Source organism: Vipera berus (assembly GCF_964194415.1).
Source record: "Vipera berus genome assembly, chromosome: 1".
NCBI lineage: Eukaryota > Metazoa > Chordata > Lepidosauria > Squamata > Viperidae > Vipera > Vipera berus.
In genome coordinates, this window is record NC_138202.1 from 77296778 (window position 1) to 77317683 (window position 20906).

The 20906-nt window shown below is 38.4% G+C and overlaps 1 protein-coding gene across 2 annotated transcripts in view; it reads left to right on the forward strand.

Moving 5' to 3' along the window:
• Nucleotides 1-20906, forward strand: part of PHF21A (PHD finger protein 21A) — a 147472-nt gene that overhangs the window by 78599 nt on the left and 47967 nt on the right. The window lies entirely within an intron of this gene.

Consider the following 20906-nt stretch of genomic DNA (forward strand, 5'->3'; position numbering starts at 1 on the left):
TGAAGTCTGTTGTGTGTAACTTTTGTTTTGTCCCAGGGCAATCTCATACAAATACACAAAAGGGTGGCTTTGTTCTCTTTATTAAGCTAGGCTTGCAAACACACACATTTGCAGTCCCTGTTCCCCTGCTTCCCCTTCCCAGATTTAGTAAGTTTGGCTTGCAAGTCTTCCAGATCAAAGCGGCATGGAGAAGAAGGTGTCAGGTGAAGTCTGAAGGTCAACATTTGTCGCAGATTCGTCAGTCAGTCCAGGTTCAATGTCAAGATTATGAGGTTCCGAGTCAAGGCACATGGAATGGAACCTTTAATGGGTGGTTGTCAAAAGAGAGCTTGAATTTTAATAGAAGCAGGCCCTCTGTAACCCATTTAGCTGGATGAGATTCCTTCTGTGTGAACGGTCTCAAAGAATCTCTTTGCAGCCAGAGCCTTGCTTTGGGAGGGGGTAGTAATTCCACACTCATCTTCAGAGAGAGATGGCATGTCCTTAGAATAGGATGAAAAAATCCTGCTGGTGTTGCCTAGTCTGGTAATGAAACATTCAGAAACTAAATGTGCAACAAATTTGGAGAGCAAACCACTGTCAAAATCTAAAACCCAAGCTACAAGTATTTTCTATTATTTCAAAGTGATTTAGCATGTGTCTGTGATTTTACCCTACCTCCTTAGTTACCCTGTGTATTGGCAGTCCGTCTGATGGAGCTGGAGGTGGCTGCTTGTCTATTACCATTTCTGGAGCTGGCTCTGATCGTCGGTTCCCTCCTTTGACTCTGAATGTGAACTCACCATGGCAACTTCAAACAGTCGTTAAGTGACTGTTTGTAAGTCAAGGTCTATTTGTACAGCCAGCCAAGAGCTGGTAAAGCACATTTTCTCTCCCCAGCCCAGGTTGAGAAACTGCCAAGCTAATCCTTCATTAGCAGTTTAGCAAAGCAGTTGATAGCAACAGAAGCGATTTAAAGGTGGCTATATATTGAATCAAAGCAATGAAGATTCAAGCAATGAAGAATAAGGTTTAGAAATAAGAAACATAGCTTGTTCATATAGTGTATGATAGCACAGGCACAGTAATAAATTTGTAAATATGTACTAAGTACTAAGTAATATTATATGATATAAGCTTCCCTGGATACACAAGGAAGATAAAAACTGTTGCTGGTCTGTTCCATTTTCCTAAGGGGAATTATGGGGAGCCAAAATAAACATTGGGAAGAGAATATTTTTAAAAGATAATTTTTTTAAATATTAATTTGAATTTTTAAAAATATGTTAGTGCTTTGCTTTTGATCTGATTATTTGTTGAATGGGTATATGCTTGGAATTATCCGTTGACAAAATGGAATACTTGGATTGTTTTATGAGTCCTTAAAGTGCTATGTGTGGGAGTGGGTGTGGGTAGGTGTTTGTGTGGGTGTGTGGGTGTATGTATATACACATACACATTTTCAAAGTGATCATAAAGATAAGAATTGGCAGTCTGGTGCTCCCAGAGGACTAGCCTGTCCAGGACACCTTTAGGTAGTATCCAGTCATATGCGCGCGCACGCACACACACACACACACACACACACACACACACCCCTAATCTCTCTTAGCTGTATACTTGCTACTAAGTCTTAAAGAAGAAACTGTTTCTTTTTATCCTTTCTTCATATACAATATAGAGATTACTTTATTTTCTTTCAGAATCAAATATTGGACAAGTATTTCTCTTAAAACCTCTCCCCACCTTATATGGACCAATCAATCCTGATTTGTTTCAAATTAATCTAAGCTATTTTCACTCATCTTTTTACTCTAAAAATTCACTAGCTGCTGAATGTAAAGATTGATTTTATTATTTATCTATAGATAAAATATCAGTTGTATTGCCACTGAATTTATTTGACTTATCAAAAATGAACTTTGGATTTGCTCTACCACATAGAGACTTCTTTGTTATTTTTGGATGAATACTGATCAACTTCCCTGTTGAATGTATTGTATTTTTTTCCAACTTCAGTTGCTGTGATGATGTGTTTTATTCTGGAATTTTTACTGATTTTTCTTACATTCTTTACGGTAATATAAGAAATTTGTTTTGATAAATGTTTGGCAGCTTATGTTAAGTGCTGGGTTTTTAAATTAACAGATGCAGTTTTTAATAAAATGTCTTGTTGAAAACCTCACCTGCTTCATCATTTGCATTATTTTATTGTTTCCTGACATGCTCGTACTCTTTATAAATTTAAAGAAAACACTATGTAGTTTGACCATATCAGTCTGAATTGTTTATACTTTTACAAAATGACCTTGAAAAGTAACATTCATTACTTAAATTGTATAAATATAAATATAAATTTATATTTATATGACACTGGAAAACAAATCTTTCCAAAGGTTTGAAAAATGAATCTTAAAATATGTGAACTTTTGTTCATATATTTTTGTTTTGTTGCTGATTTTTCTTTGTAAAGATAGGTAAAGGTTCCTCTGCACATGTGTGCTAGTCGTTTCCGACTCTAGCGGCTGGTGCTTATCTCCGTTTCAAAGCCAAAGAGCCAGCACTTGTCCGAGGACGTCTCCATGGTCTTGTAGCCGACATGACTAGACGCCAAAGGCGCACGGAACGCTGTTACCTTCCCACCATCGTGGTCCCTATTTTTCTACTTGCATTTTTACGTGCTTTCGAACTGCTAGGTTGGCAGAAGCTGGGACGAGTAACAGGCGCTCACTCTGTTACATGGCACTCGGGATTCGACCCGCCAAACTGCCGACCTTCTGATCGACAGGCTCAGCGTCCTAACCCACTGAGCCACCGTGTGTTCCCCCCCCCTTTTTTTTATACTCCAGGTCAAATGCATTTTGCTGCAGTGTCCAACAATAGTGAACCAGCATTGATGGATTAGTGGATCAGTTGGCTTGATACTATTTTCCCATTATAGCAATACCCTTTCACATTTTTGTCACTGACTGCACCTAGATTTTTGGGAAAGAAGTTCAAGTGTGACATGTTGCACTTCATGGTCTTGCAACTGGTTTGGTGTTCTATAGTTGCCAAGAAAATTCTCAATGACATCCTTAAATGCTTTCCAGTTAATTTTCTCTAGCGCCCACCAAACATATTTGAACCACTTGTCATTGATGATGTATCTGATCTGTGGACCAACAAAAATCTCTTCCTTAATTTCTGCATCATCATTCTTGGAAACATCTGTCTCAAATAAGAAAACCTTCACCTTCCTTGTTCATACCTTTCACAACATTTTTTTTATCAGTCCAAGTTTTATATGACATGGAGGCAAAAATATATTTGTTGTTTCAACAAGTGATTCATGTATCACCTATTTATGTCCTGGAAGCAAATTCTTTCAGAGAGGCTATATCTTTTTAATATAATGAGGCTCTCTTGCACGGATGTCCCAATCACATATGTAACAACAGTACTTGGTATATCTGATCTGCTTTTCAAGCATTAGAGCAGACATGTCAAACTCACGACGTCACGTGACGTTGCGCGACGTATCGGAGCTTTTTCCCCATTGCCGGCAATGGGGTGGGCGCGGTTTTGTTGTGATGCGTCCGTCCCGCGGGCAGACACCCCTGCATTAGAGCCATCACTTTTAGATATCCACAGATATTCCATTTGTACTTGATGTACCTGATGTGCTTCAACAATAGGTCCACATTTTTGTATGTTCCTTTCAGGTGTGCAGCATAGCCAATAGGTATTGAAAGGTATACATTGCAAAACCATAAGATTTCTGTAAAATGGTACATAATAAGTTAAATTATAGATTAGTGATTAGTAGCTGGAGATCTATAAGATAGACCCAAATGGTGTTAAGGAAGCAAAATCTTTGTTGGACAGTGTCACAGAGGAAAAAGCTAGACATTTTAAAATCTTACAATAAAAATTGTTGCTATTTTACTTGGCTTTCATGGTAATTTAGCAAAATACATAGTTTTATTTGATTAGAAGAGAAGAAAAGGCTTTGCTTGACTGAAGCAAAATTTTAGGACAGCAGGATTCTAAAGTACAAGGAGTCCTTGAAATTCAGGCATTTGGCAGTCAATATACTTTTACGAGCAACTGTGGAGTGCTACAATTCCTTCTACCCACTATCTCTCGCATTGGCCAAAGTCCCTGGCAATTGCAGCCAGGTACGACCCTGAGAGGTGCAAGCAGAAAGTTAAACCATAAGTGGTGTTTATGAAGGAAGTTATTGGCAGGGTGGTTTGGTTGTGGTTGTCATAGTTGGGGAAAGACAGCTTGCAGTAGCTTTAATGGTTGACCCATCCCTGTGGCCTATGTGCTTCCTGCCTTTCTGTCCCATAGCAAGCCTGTGCTGGGGCTTGGTGTTTTGCCCTTTGTGTGGGGACTCATTGCCTTGGAGCTTGCTGGGCATTTGACAGTTCCCAGGGCATGGCACATTTTCACCATACTGCTGGGTTAGACTGGGGCAGATGTGGCTTCTTTTCCCAACCTCTGTACTGCAGCACCTCCCAACTAGCATGCAGCCTGCTCTCAGCTTCCTAGGGCCTTCCCTACCTTTCTGATGCCTACTAAGAATCTGCTCATTAATGACTTAATGACCACTTTGTTCAAGGATTGAAATTCTGGTGCCAATTGTGGTCATATAAGTCAAGGATTACTAAATATTTTCATGGAAAGAATGTTACATAGAAAAGTGGGAAAAAGATATTCTCAAATAGAAAATTGAATGCTAATTAATTTAGTATTTGTGTTTCACTGTTTAAAAGATTGCAATCAAAATTGATTCACTATTGAAGATAGAAAGTAAAGATTTTTCCATTGTTTCCTTTTACACTGTGTTAATTTTTAATCAATTTCTGCTACTTCAGTTATTTCTTCATAGCTAACACTGTCTTAATAATCAAAATGATGCTTCTATACATGGACTTCACCTGATGGAGTATATAGAAATCAAATTTATTATATTATTATTACTATGGTTCATTGCACAGTCAGTCAGATATTCAGACTGGATGTAAGATCCTACCTCAGCTAATACTCCCAAGAAAGCAGAACTCTTGAAACTGGCATTGTTTCAAAATGAACTTTTATTGAGAAACAATGAAAGCAGAAAGGCAAGATCTGAATATTTCCCGCGCGAAGTGTTACATTAAACCCCTCTCTTCAAATCCCTCCCAAGTGCCCACTTCGTGCCTAGCCAATCCACACATGCGATGTTGTTATGGGAACTGGAAGGTTGAAAGAGCGATAAGGCACTGTTACCAGGCATTGCATCCTCTTCCCAGTGGAGCAGAGATAAGGCAGATGGCCCCAGGCACATTCCTCCCCACTTTCACACCCAAAGAGATACATCAAAGGTTGAAAGAACAAACCAGAGGAAACACATCCCAGAGCCCACAACTTCCCACTCCCAACACAGTAAAGCTTTGCCCCTCCTGACAGAATGGCAGCGTCCCAAGAATGACTTGAGGGGCCTGACATTGGATTTGGCATTTTTGTCTGTATAAAGTCCTTTCCAAGGGCCTGGGATAGGCAGATCTGGATGCTTGATGGTGTTATGGTTATTGTTGCAGGATGTAAGCTGTTCTGAGTAAAACTGCCTTTTGCAATTGACTGATGGTGAATTTGTCAATGCTGATGGTGTCCAAGTGGTGCTCCAGTTGTTTTGGGATTGCACCCAAGGCACCTATTATAATTGGTACTACCTTTGCTTGCTATGGCCATAGTCATTTGATTTCTGTTTGCAGGTCTTTGTATTTTATTATCTTCTCTAGTCCTTTCTCTTCTATTCTGTTGTCTCCTATTGCCATGTCCGTTGTCCAGATTTTTTTTGTTTATCTTATCAACAGTTGTTAAGTCTGGGGTCTTATGTGATAGGTGCCTGTCAGTTTGAATTCTAAAATCTTAGAGCAATTTAGTTCTTCATTTTCTATGACTTTCTCTATTTTGTGGTTCCACTAGTTCCTGCTTGCAGGTAAATGATTTTTCTTGCACATCTTACAGTGAATTATTGTTGCTACTTTGTCTTACGGTGCTTGTCATGCTGCATGATCTTCTTGCACCAGCTAACCAGGTTAATATAGAAAGGCCTTTCATTGTGTCAATCACATCAAACTGTAAAATGTGCTGAGAAGAATGGGAATTCCATAACACCTCATTGTCGAAATGAGAAGTCTGTGTACAGGTCAGGGAACCACAATATGGACAGAACATGGTCAAACAAACTGGGTCCAATTTAAATGTAAAGACTACAAGCTAAAACTAATAATAGGTAGAGCAGTCATCCTTAAAAATGACAATGAAGGTATCAAAGTGATGGATAGCTTCTGCCTTTTAGGCTTAACCATCACATAGAACAGGGGTGTCAAACTCAATTTCATTGAGGGCCGCATCAGAATTGCGGTTGCCCTCAGGAGGCTGGGTGGGTATGGCCAGGGTGGGCGTGGCCTACTGGGTGGGCGTGGCTAGAGTGCGTATGGCCTACTGGGTGGGCATGGCCAGCTCTACATCGTTCGCATCAAGGGTGCCTATGGGGACCTGGGCAGGAGTGGGACAGATCTGAGGGTCTCTGGCAGAAGGAGGGTCTCTGGGCCAGGGCCAAGGCAGTGGGGGCCGTTCCCTCACTGTTTCCAGGATGGGTTCACGGGCCACATGAAACCACTTCACGGGCCGGATCCGTCCCCCGGGCCTTGTGTTTGACATGTCTGACATAGAATAAGCATTAAGAAATATGCCACAGACTAACACTTAATGGAGCAGCCATTAAAGTGTTGGAAAAGATATTCAAATATAATGATGTGTCTATATCTCCAAAGTCATAACTGTGCAAACCATAGTATTCTGTGTGACACTTTATGGAAGTAAAAGTTTGAAGAAGCAGGGGATGAGGAATATTAAAGCTTCTGAACTCTGGTGTTGGAGAAGACTCCTGAGAGTACTGTGAACAGCTAAGAAAATAAACAATGGATCATTGAACAAATCAACCCAAAGTAGTTCTTCAAGGCACAAATGATCATTTGTCATATTATCCTACTTCTGATACATTATGCAAAGACCCTGATTTCTGGTAAAGGCTCTAATGTGGGCAAAGATGGAAGGAAAGAGAAGAAGGGAACAACCAGCAACAAAATGGATGGACTCAGTTATAGTGGTGAGGAGTGCATCATTAGAAGATCTTAAAGACCAGGTAAAGGATAGATCATCATGGAGAAAATCTAAGTGGTCATTAGGAGTAAAAGAAAACCTGGTGGCACAAAAAACCCAGTTGAACGTTAAATCAAGTCTGTACGTTTTAAAGAACATCTTATTTTGTTTCTTTTACTTAAGAGTGCTTTTAATGTGATAGAAAAAAACTGCAGAGGCCTAGTTGTGTACAAGAACAGTAATAGAAGGCGAGAGTGAAACATTGAGCATTCAAAAAAGTGAGACTGGGTTTGCATTTGTTAAAACAGATCATGCCAGAGAAACCTTATTGCCTTCTTCAACAAAGTGACTAAATTAGTGGACCAGAGAAATACTGTGGATATAGTGTACCTGGACTTCAATAAGGCATTTGACAAAGTAGACTACAATCTATTTTTTGGTAAGATAGAACAACGTGGGACAGTGCCACCACCAGATGGATTTGCGGTTGACTGACCAACCACATTCACCATGTAGCCTCGATGGAGCTACATCGATGGAGGAAAGCATGCAGGGGGGTACCTCAAGATTCTGTCTTGGGCCCAGTGCTCTTCAACATCTTCATAAATGATCTAGGTGAGGGGATAAAAGGGGAACTTATCAAATTTGCAGACAACACAAGCTGGCGGGAATTGCCAACACTTTGGAAGACTAGACTCAAGATTCAGAAGGAGCCTAACAGACTTGAGTATTGGCCCCTGTCCAACAAGGTGCAGTTCAGTGGTGAGAAAAGTAAGGTCCGGTGTGTAGGCACGATCACTGCTTAATTATGAGTCAGCAGTGTCCTGCAGCTACCACAAAGTGTCAACACAGTTCTACGTTGCATCAACAGAGGGTTAGCATCAAGATCATGGAACATGATAGTTCCACTGGTAAGAACACACTTGGCATACTATGTCCAATTCTGGTCAAAATGATTCAAAAACGATGCCCTGGAGAGAGTGCAAAAAGAGCAGCAAAGGTGATAAGGGGTCTTGAAGCTAAATCATATGAAGAGCAACCAGTGGAACTAGGTATGTTTAGTCTAATGAAGAGAAGACTCGGGAGACATGCTAGCAATCTTCCAATACTTGAAGGGCTGTCACAGGGAAGAAGATGTCAATTTATTCTCCATAGCACTGAGGGCAGGACAAGAAGCAGTGATGGAAGCTTGTCAGAGGGAAATTTAACCTGGAAATAAGGAGAAATTTCCTGACAGTGAGAAGTTAATCAGTGGAACAACTTGTCTCCTGGAGTTGTGGGTGCTCCATCTCTGGAGGGCTTCAAAAAACGGCCATTTGTCCGGGATAGTATAAGGCAATGTTTCTCAACCTTGGCAACCTTAAGAAGGGTAGAGTCACCAAGGTTGAAAAACACTGGAATAAGGACTCCTGCCTTGGGTAGGGAGTTGGACTAAAAGACCTAGAAGGTTGCTGTTAATGCTGCTAGAATTGACAATCTGTTTACACTTGTAAGCCACTTGTGTAATATTTTAGATTGGAACATATTACTAGTTAAAACACATTGCAGATAGCAGAAGATAGGAATACAGATAATCCTTGGTAGTACTCAGTTAATGAGTGGAACTATGAGTGGAAATTCCGTTACTAAGCAATGCAGTTGTAAAGCCTGATATCACATGATGGCATTACACTAATCCCACAGTCCCCATTGCCTTTGTTAAGTGAAGATGATGGGACTTTTAGCAAATTCCAGGCAGCTCACCAGTAGGCAGATAAGGCATAGTGGGGGCTGGAGGGAATTGCTGCCAGATGGGAACAAGTGCATGAGTGGCCCTCAAGGTATGGCACGAATGCAGCCTGTGTGGGAGTGGCTACTGCTGCTGCTGGGCAGAGGAAGGTATAAATGATTTACTGTGAGCTTCCCTGCCCACGTTCCCTCATTGACTTTTTTTGTAAGAAGTAGGCAAGAAAGATCACAAAGGGCGATTGCATGACAGTGGGATGCTGCAAACATTATAAGTATAAGCCAGGTGCCTAGTGTGCATGTGCCCACAGAATACTGGGAATGGCTGGAATTTTGAGGACTGGTGTTGCAGGTATTATTTTCTTACTGTTGCTATGTTCAAACCAAAATTAATCAAATTGGGCAACTTTTGATGTAAGTATTTGTCATAAGACATGCAGCTTTAGTGAAATTATGATAAATCATGCCCTGTTTTACTGCAGGCAGACTGTTGTAAGATTTGCATGTCAACGTGCCTGTTATTTATAGAACCAATATGTGTTTACTTACTTCAATGGCTACTTGTTGAAAGCTGAATCTAAAGTGATCATTTATACTGGAGGGCATAGCAATTCAGTCAGTTCAATAATTGCTAAATCATTTCCCTTAGTAGGAAGGATTACAATTCAGTTTGTATTTGAAATGCTGTATGAGTTAGAAGAGTTGCATATTTTGCATTTATTTACCTTATTTGAGATCACTTGTTATTGAATGATGTCTTGATTTTAATATCATGTAATATTTTTACTTGTAATATGCCCAATAATCGGAGAGTAAAAGAAAGTAGACATTTGTTGTCAATAAATCATTACAAAAGTTTCACTACTCAGAAAGGTTTTTATAAACTACTGTGTCATTAATATATGTCAGCATGCTGTAAATGAGAAATTGAAAAAAATTACCCTTCAGCAGTAAAAATATCCTATTAAACAATAAAAACTTGCTGATTTTCCAAGGGAAACTTAATTCTGCCATATTCAACATCAACAATTTTCTGTAAAATAAATTAATTGTAATAGGACAGTCTTTGAAGAAAGTAAATGTTGTATTTTGACTATTGAAAAAAACCATCAATTATCTAACTGATTTTTGTTTTCAGTTTTATCGGGTGTTTCATTTTAGACCTCTCAGACCCTTTATGTGGACATACCATTTGACCCATTCCTTAAATAATAGATTAACAGAGTTGGATAGGACCTTGGAGGTCCTCCAGTCCAATCCCCAAGTAGGAAATCTTATACCATTTCAGAGAAATAGCTGTCCGGTCTCTTCTTAAAAACCTCCAGTGATGGAGCACCTGCAACTTCTGGAGACAAGTTGTTCCACTGATTAATTGTTCTGTCAGAAATTTCTCCTTAGTTCTATGATGATAAACTAAATCTCATGAGTGATTGAAAAATGTCACATGCTCTAATACTGATTCAGTGCTCCATATGCTCATAGAGTGGGAAGCAAAACCACACCCACTTTATATGTGTTTGTATGTTTGTACATATTTGTGCATATTTATTCTTGTACAAACATGTTTCACACCAATTTGTCTTATGCTTTTATCTTTGGCCAAGAGCTTTCTCCAGATGACTCTTGGCAGTGGTAGATTATGTAAAAAGAAACGAAAGAAAGCAATGCCTGGAACTTAATAGTAATTGTTTTAGTGTTACAGAAAAGCATTATTGCTTATTGGGATGTTTAAAATAGTTATAAGCTTTAAAATAATTTGAAGTTTTTTTTCCTGCCGTTTCATTGCTTTTCTATTTCATATTGAGAAACTTTTTAAAAAATATATCTTGGGATGAAGAATAGGGCTACGACAGATCTTAGTTGGAAAATATATACTAAATAAATTTCTGATTCTTATAACCTTTAATTGGGTGAAATGGTGCACCATAGGGCAAAACATTTTCAACCAAGATACCTTAAATGGGCTAACTTACAGAATGTGTCCAAAATCCAAGACCGATGATTCCTGTGGAATTGAAATTTTGCAGGTTTCATAACCCATTTTACTACATAAATATTATCATAAAAGTAGTTTGTGATAAGATACCAAATGCCATAAACATTTTCTGTGTTGATGTTTGACTGTCTATACCAGGCATGTTAAACTGCCGGCCCACGGGCTGGATGCATCACACCAAAACCATACCCACCCCATTGCCGGCAATGGGGAAAAAGTTGCAATACATTGCACGACGTCACGTGACGACGCGGGTTTTGATATGCCTGGTATATACAGTTCAGTATGGGTTATTTCAGGGCAGATACATCTCTGAATGTATCTCAGCTTTTCCAGTGAAGGCAGCATGTTAAAAGCTCTAGTACGTCTGAAGGTGTTAAGGAACCAGATAAAAAAATATTTTTGAAATGATAAACCAACAAGTTATAGGTTGCTTTGTAAGACCTAAATGCAGCTCATATTTTCTCTTCCCCTTCCCCTCACCCCAGAATATTTGATGACAAGGAGTTCATGGTTTAAATAAATTCTTAGTATTAAACATTTGTTAAATTAACCCTGCAAATACAAATTCCAATATTCATTATTCCCAAATTGCAGACTGGAAGAGTTGTCCATGGAGTCTGGAATTAAGATAACCTTGTAGCATACATCACAATGAATACTGAAGGTCAGGTTCTAAATCATTTCATCAGTCATGCATGTTGCCCAGTTGTATGAAGCCTTTATTTTAGGTTGGGATAGTGTGTGCTGAGCTACAATCTTATAGCACAGTGGGGTTGTTATAATTTTACATTTTAATTATGTTGCTCGCTGAATTGAAAAAGTAGTTTTGCATCAGCTCTAAAATATAACCCATTTTAACATTATAGGCCATGGATATGCTTAATTGCTCCCTCTGTTCTCATCATTTCACAGAACTTTTATGAGAGCTGTATCATTGTCACATTTTAAGAAATTAATTGAATAATTCCTGGTATGCATCATTTTAAATATATTTCACTGAACTTCAGTTTTATTTAGTTTGTTTCTACTTTTTCTTTTGTTACCAAAACCTAAGAAAAATAACTTGTCTAGGTATTCACACAAAGATACAATATCCCATAATTCAATTGTGTGAATGATATTTTAAAAAAAACATAATCAGCTAAAGGTAATAACTGGATTATGTCAATGAAGATTCTCAGTCATCCAGATAGAGTTGTCTGGAAATTGAGTCATGGCAACTGGACTTATTTTTATTGGTTTGAAACATTTCACTGCTCATCCAGGTGGCTTCTTCAACTGGATGATGTAATATATGTACATTTTTCAGTTGAATATAGCGAATTTACAAAGTATGTGTAAGTAATACTAAAGGTTATAAATAATACAATATATGTACCTGATTTGGTGTAACGGTTGCTGGTCGTAATTAGTAACCAATATGAAATAGTTAACCTTTTCCAACGAGCTTGTTGTATGTCTTCAACAGAATATTTTGTTTTAATAGAACATTAATTGTAACAACTTAATTCTGATGGAAATATAATGGAGCGGATCTCCCATTTGGTCTTTTTTTTTTAATCCCATTTATATCCCGCCCTTCTCCGAAGACTCAGGTTGGCTTACAATTTAAAGCACAAATCAATTCTGATGGAAATATAATATAGTGTAATGAAAGAGATTTCAATCTTTTTAGTAGTTTTCATTCTTTAGTAACATAGATGATTTGATTGAAAATCTTAAAAAGTCCCACTAGAGGGCAATCTCAACAACTATTGCTGAACATCTTTCATATTTTCTGTGCAAGTTTGTAACAATTCATGGACAAAAGTTTATTTTAGATTATATCCAGTGATATAATTCTACTGTTCATATATCAATTGATCTTTCACCCACGTCTCTGCTATACTGCTACTAAGTTTGATTTTCTATATGGTAACCGGAGAGGAGAGGAAAGAAAGGCCCAACAGATAAGCCACCTGCTTAATATTTGTTGAAAGCTACTGTGTTTCTCAGTCTGCCCCCCCCCCCCCGGGGTTTTTTTGCCAGTGAACAAAAAATAGATTATGACATGAACTTCATTTTGATATAGTAGTTAAGGATCAGACTAGAAACTGAGAGACTGTAAGTTCTAGTTCCATTATAGGCATAAAGCAGCTGGATGACCTTGAACTAGATACTTTATCTCAACCCTAGAAAGGAGGCAGTGGCAAACCATTTCTGAAAAATCTTGCCAAGAAAACATCAGAGATTTGTCTAAGCAGTCTACAATCATTGAACATGATTGAATGGAAGAAAAAAAAATACATCTTAATTTTTTCTATTCTGGGAGACGCTTGAAGTTTATTTTTACAGTTCTAAGATAAATGTAGGGTGATGGATATTACGCTGTATTAGAAGATACTCTGTTATTTTTTTGTTATAACCTTTACCGTGTAACTTGCTGGCTGATTAGATTTGATATGAGTGAAGCAGCATAATAGATCATAGCAATAAATAATGAATTTAAGGTCCATTCTAATTCATTGATCGAAGGGTTGGACTCTGTGGTCTAAATCTCCCTGTCCCACTTTATAATTCTAAGATACTTATTGATAAGTGACAGGATATAGGGTATTAGACTAGAGAAAGTTGGCTTAAAGTAGTCTGTATCAGCTATCTTGCAATAAAACATGGGAGCAATTTTACTGTTGAAAATTAAGTGAATTTAGTTAGTGTTTACACATTCCTAGTGCATTCTTTAGAGAAAAAGCTTCTTCACTATGTTAATAACATAAAATATTCTTACTGTAATCATTCAAAAGACTGTCCATCTGACAGCTGTGTTTACAAGATATTGTGCAACTTCCTATCTTTGTGTAAGTCTGTGGATTCAGCAGTATTTTAGAGAATATTAATGCCTGGTCTCCATGATGGAGAATTGCTGTAACTTACCACTGAATGCTGATTGACTCAGCTGCCTTTGTGCCTTAAAGTGAATTGCTAATATAGACTAAAAATGCCTTTTCCAAACAGCTTACGCATCACCAAAATAGTATGCTGAGCCAGCACACTGTATGAAGATAGGGCATTCTTAACTTTGTGTGGGGAGCCAGATGATCATCAATTTGTATGTTGGATAAAATACAGACTTATATTTCTTTTAATAGAGAGCTGGATGGTGTTTTGATAACTGCTGTGTACACCTGACATGTTTTGGAATAGTGGGGTCTTCTGGATGGCCTAGCATTGCACAGTAGAAATGGAATATATGCTCTTTTTTCTTGAGCGTATATTGATTGGTTTTTAAAACTTTATTATGTCTTTTATAGAGCTTTTTCTGCAGGTTTCACACATTTCCTGCCTCTGAATGGAGGAAGACAATCTAACCACTGTTTTTATTAATCAGCTTCTTCTAAACAGAAACCTAAAAATATTTCTGAACAGAAACCTAAAAGAACAAGATCATATATAATAAAATCAGTGTTAACACCACAAACAATCTTCCAACATACTATCAACCATCTAATTACAGTAGCAAGCAGAATATACTCAGGGAAAATTGGGATGTATTAATAGGTCTTTATTATTATTTTTATTACTATTATTTATTAAATTTTTATACCGCCCTTCTCCCGAAGGACTCAGGGCGGTGTACAGGGCAATATGGATTTCTTAAAACTTCACAGAAATACAACTCAGCATATTCCACGTGGCAAGCATTCCATAAATATGGAGCCATTGTAGACAAGGTTATCTGTCTTGTTTTAAAACAGTGGAACTACCTCAGACAAGTATACAGGGAGAAGCTTCTGCTTCTGATCTTAAAAAGTTGGTAACATGAAGTGTTTCTTGACTCCAGCACATTTAAATCTTTAAAGGTAAGAAACAGAATTCTTGAATTGGTACTGGAAATTTTCAGCTGGAGAGTTGGGCCAGAAAGTTTTCTACGATTAAAATGTTCTGTTTTATGCACATTTGGCAGTTTTAAAATTGTATGATATCTGCTCTTCAGGTAATTTAAAAAAAAGAAGACTAAAATTACATTGTGGTTGCATATTATTTCATTGCCTGTTGTCCAACATTATTTCCAATATAGGAATACAAATATTTTTTATCCACAAATCAGCTTTTAGGGATTTTTTTTATGATGGATGTTTCAGACATTATCAATCAAGCTAGATTTATTACTTTTCACATCACATAGTATAGTTTAAATTTTTAGGTGGGCTAGTGTTATTGAGATGAATATGCTAGTTGAATTCGTATTTGCATAGGGTTTTCTGTGGAAAACATACTTCTTTCCCTCTAACATTTAGGCCCACATTCTGTATCATTGAAAATGTATTACAATATTTCTAGATTACTGAATCCAAATAGGCAGATTACAATATAAGATTATAAAACAGAAAACATTAAAACACTTTGCCGGAAAAAGAAACAACATAAGCCCTGACATTAGAACAATTCCTCTATAGTTCAGATGTCAGATGTTCTGTGGAAGACTTGTTTTGACTGCCCTCCAAAACATTATAAGAGATAATAGTATCTGTATCTCCAGAGGTAAGGTGTGTTACAGGAAAAATTGTGTACTTTCTCTTTCTGTCCACCCCTCCCACTTCTTTGGGGAAAATTCTTAGAAAGCCCCCTGGGGCTAAATACACTGCATAGATTGATTCTTGCTGAAGCAGACAGACTTATATATACCTATGTGTCAAATCCTAAAAGGTTTTATAAGTTTAAAAGTGCACACTTTGAATTATAATCAGATGCATATTGATAGCCAGTGCACAACCAGCAGCACTATTATTATATGGCACTTCTTCAGAAGCAGCCCTGTGTAGAGTCTATTTCAATAGTCTAGCCTGGTTACTAGTACACAAATACGTAACTGAGGAAAGGATCACAGGTGAGATATCAGCATATGCCAGTGAAAAGTGCACCTGATCACAAGAGATACCAGAGATTTCCCTGTTAGACATCTGCAAAATCCATTACTGTCCAAATAACAAAAGTAGTGTTGCAGTGCAAGTTTCTCCTCTTTTGTACGTGAGTATGATGTCTACCTATACATAAAAGGGACACAGCTTGCAACGCAGCACAGTGCCACTTCCATCATTTGCCCTCTCCTGGAACACTGCAGACAGCGCAATCCTGAGGTTATTTGTAAACTTTTGTTTAGAGTAGTAGTTTAGTTATTTAGTTGTTTAGAGTAGTTCTTCATATCAGTATCTCTGTCATTTTTCCATTGACGCCATCTATCATAAAATGGTCCCTAGAATGAATTCCATACTTCCTTGAGCCGTGCAAATGGCAATGTGAGATAGTGCTGTGCATTATAAGGATATTGATTGTACTTCAGCCAATACCTCAGGATAATTTTTCCAAAATGATTTAATGTAGATGTTGAAAAGGATGGCATCTTGCCTAAGGCAAGTAGTTTGCACTGTTTTGAAGATTAGACAAATATTATCTTATCAGTGTAATAAGTGAGTGGTTTTGGCAGCAGAGTGCTGCAAAAATGTGAGGTAAGCCAAAATAAATTATTAAAAAAGCTATTGTAAAAAGAAGAGAATTTTGGTAACCTAGGCAAAAGATGATAAGAAAATCTACCATGTTTGTTGAAAAAATATTGGGGAAATGCTGTAAAGGGAAAAGCAACATGATTTGGTTACAGATTATATATTCCAGGCCTAATTAAAGGGTATTGGTCTTATTTAAATGTTGCTTTCTTTTATAAAAGGAAGCAAAAATGTTATATTCACTAGAGGGGTTTCTAGCTATGTCCTGTCCCAAGAAATATGAACTAGGACTACACATTAGGGAAATTTAAGGTTAAAGTTACTTTATACTTTGGGATTTGGATATAATTTCTCTGTCTTTTGTAAAGAAGGGTATTTTTTCCATTTTCAGTATGTCTGCTTTAATGTTAATTTAAGTAAAAGGAGAAAAGACTATTAATTGTCAGCTAAACTGAAATTCTATATACATTGCCTTTAATTGTACGCCTTGGAAGTCTCTTTTAGTGCCTATAAAGATATGTATAAAAGGTAAAGGTAAAGGTTCCCCCGCACATTTGACTCAAGAACTGGGCAGGCTGGCTGGAAAACCTGGAGCGGATCTCCCATTTGGTCTTTTTTTTTAATCCCATTTATATCCCGCCCTTCTCCGAAGACTCAGGTTGGCTTACAATTTAAAGCACAAATCAATGTGCTTAGCAATAGCCTTCATTCTATGTATATGCCTGCTTATTAGAGCTTTCACCCACCCCCCCAAGCAGCATTATTACAAAGTCAGCTTATTGCTGCCAACAATCTGAGTCCTCATTTTACCTACCTCGGAAGGATGGAAGGCTGACTCAACCTTGAGCCTGGTGGGATGAGAACCAGCACTAATTGCAGGCAGCTGGTGTTACTTAAGGCTCTGTGCAGGGAAAGCTTTAGAGTGAATTAGGAAAAGTGAAAAAGTGAATTAGGAAAATAGGAAACAGTTGCTGGAATTGGGTATGTGTAGTTTAACGAAGAGACGTGTGAGGGGTGACATGATAGCAGTGATCCAATATCTCGGCTGCCACAAAGAAGAGGGAGCCAAGCTATTCTCCAAAGCACCTGAAAGCAGGACAAGAAGCAATGGATGGAAACTAGTCATGGAGAGAAGCAGCTTAGAACTAAGGAGAAACTTCCTGACAGTTAGAACAATTAACCAGTGGAACAACCTGCCTCCAGAAGTGGTGAATGCTCCAACACTGGAAGTTTTTAAGAAGAGACTGGACAGCCATTTGTCTGAAATGGTATAGGGTTTCCTGCCTGAGCAGGGGGTTGGACTAGATGACCTCCAAGGTCCCTTCCAACTTATTATTATTATTATTATTATTATTATTATTATTATTATTATTATTATTATTATTATTATTATTATTATTATTATTATTATTATTATTATTAAGTTTAATCCACTTGCACTGTTTTATGTTTACATGTTTGATGACAAACAGCCTTATGTTTATAAGTGACAGTTTTCCTACTAAGTACCTGCATGTCATAAGCATTTGAATTAAAATTACCATATTAAAATCAAATCTGAAGTTTTTTAATTTTTATTTGGTGTGCGTTGGAAGAGGGGTAGTCTTATACGGCGAGTATAGCCCAAACCCTATAATTTAACAGGAAATGTAGGGGGTCGTCTTATACGCCCAGTTGTCTTATACGCCGGAAAATAGGGTAAATTGATACTGACTGCTGCTTTTTCTACACATAAGTACAAGAAAAAAACTGTTAAAAATGTAGCCACAGTAGCTCCAGACTATTCTTTTCTATAACATTGAATTCACAGATATTATCAATAAGGTATTGTTTTTCTGTCAAAATGAAGCAAATATCTGGTTGATAGTTGTCTTTTTAATTACAAGTTTAAAAAGTTATTCTTGGATTGTGGCTATTGGTAATCTGTGGCTAATGACATTGAAAGAAGAATCCTAGATGGGTCCTTCAGGCAATCACAGAAACAGCAAAACAGCTTTGCAAGGTCCCAGCACCTCCCATTTTGCTGCACGTGACTGTAGTCTGCTAAACTTGGGAGATGATTTTTTTTTAATGCAGCTGCTCAAGGTAAAAAGTTGCAAAAAAAATTCTCCTTGTTTTTTTTTTGCTTCTGTGTGTCTACTCTTCATCCTGGAGTCAAGATAAGTTAAAATGGATAGAGCTTGGAGGGCAGAGGTGTGGAGTTTAGTTCTGACATCTAATTTGGGAGGAGGGGGAAAGATCAAGAAGAATGACCCTCCCAGCTTTTTAATTTTAATTGAAGAAATGTGACATTCTGAGCGAGGGAGGGGGTTAGGGAAGCTCATTCCGGAGCTGCCACTTTTAGGTTCTGGCTTCCCAAAGCCTAGCTCAGGGGTAGGCAACCTTGGCTCTTTTATGACTCATGGACTTCAACTCCCAGAATTCCTGAGCCAGCATAGTTGAAGTCCATGAGTCATAAAAGAGCCAAGGTTGCCTACCCGTGGCCTAGCTTGAGCCAAGAGAGGTTTGCAATCAACAGCCTGCTAATTAGAGCAGAAAGCTCCAAAAGTACCCACCATTTTCTATAAGGAAGTGTCCAAGTGCTGAAAATGGGGGCTACTTCTAGGAGGAATGGGAAGCAGGCCCAAGCACTACAGTTCGTGTTGAGTCAGGATAGGGGAAAGAGAGTTGGGGAGTGCTATGGCATCCCTGTAGTTGGTAAGGACAAATGACCTCAGGGAGGCTGCAGCCATCATAAATTTGAAACAGGGTCGTAACTTTGAACATTCATTAAGTGGCCTATCATTTCTCGAGGACTACCTGTACTTGGCATGTCTTTGATGCTATATAATTGAACTCCTCCACCATCTTTTAGCAATAATATACAGATAGTCCTTCATTATTTGGCAATCATTCAGAGTTAGGAGGGTGTTTAAAAAAAGAGCTTTACTACCAATCCTCACATTTATGACAATCAAAGTGTCCTACAGTCATGTGATCACCATTCACATGTGTCACAACTGACCTCCAACAGAAGTAGTGGAGAACGCAGGAGCAAAATTGCATACCACAGTCCTTGTGATATCTCATTTAATGACCACATTTAATGACCACATATTGAATGCCATTAAACATGAGAGATCCGTCATCTGGCACTACATTGTCAGTTATTATATATTAGAAATCCATGTGTTTTCTTGGTAAAAAATATACAGTAGTAGTTTAGCCTTTTCCCATGTGGCATGAATTGATGCCATTGCCTTTAAAGCTATCATCTGCTTCCGGCATCTTCCTTTAATGCTACTGCCCAATATAGGTACCTGCTTCCTTCAGCTAGGCAGCTAGGATGTGGCTTGGGTGATCCACTGGGGGAAAAAAAAACTCTTGGCCTATAATCCTGACTCCTTTGCTCATCCCTCCCAGGAACACCCTCTGCCCACTGATTCAGTGAGGAGTAAAGCAGGACTTGCTGAGGATCTAGCCATACTTGGTTTAAAGAGCTTGGAAAGCTTATTTATATTTCCTGTGTTCTAAATGGGACATACATTCATTCAGAGAATACTGTCTTTCTGTTTTTAAAAAGATTGATTGTGAAATTACTTTGCTCCAATTTTATTTATCTAGAGTATTACCAAAGGGGTGCTGGTGATTATAAATAAAATAAATATAATTTACAAGAAACCTCAGTATTATAGGTACATTAGCACCAAGAAAAGATAGCATTTAGAATAGTTTTCCATCCAGGATTATTTTATTATTCTGGATGTGAACTGTTCTCTGTTGTGTCATCTTATCCAGGGCTTTTCAACCAGTTGTACGGGTACCACCTGTGGTACATTGGCACCTGGCAGGTGGTACGCAACCATCCTAGAAAAGTGGTAGCGGGGGAGGAGAATGAGCTGAACCGGTGGCAGCACCGCACAAGCCTGAGCGAGAGATGGCTGGAACTGCAGGGCTGTCAGGGCTCAGCGGAAGCGCCAGGATCAGCGCCAGGCTCCAGCTGGAGCTCGGCGCTGATCCTGGCGCTTCTGAGCCCAGAAGAAGCGCCGATCAGCTGGAATGTTGCAGCATCTCCAGGGTCTTGTGATTTACATTCAGATGCTTGGCAACTGATTCATATTTATGATGTTTACAGTGTCCCAGGGTCATGTGAAGTGACCAAAACCTGCTGCAACCACCCAGCAGACAGGTGGAATGAAAACCAAACACCACACAACACCACCCCCACTGACAATCCTCAACAGAAATGCTCACAACAATGAAAACCTTGGACAGGAGGAAGAGCGCCGCCAGGCGGGCAGGCAGGTGTCTTGCTCGGCTGTGGCTTGGGGGGCACTTTTTTCAGTGCCATTGTAACTTCAAACAGTCACTTAGGGAACTGTTTTAAGTCGAGGACTACCTTTTTTTTTGTCATTAAGTTTTTGACACTCTGCTAGGCAACTGGTGGTACACAGATGTTGCCATATCCTAAAAGTGGTACAATGGGTGAAAAGGTTAAAAAGCCCTGATCTTATCATTTGTTGCTTTTCTTCTATAAATGGTACTGATTGTGCTGAATGGCCTTTTGGGGAGGGTTCTGCAATGAAAATGGATCATGATCGTTATTT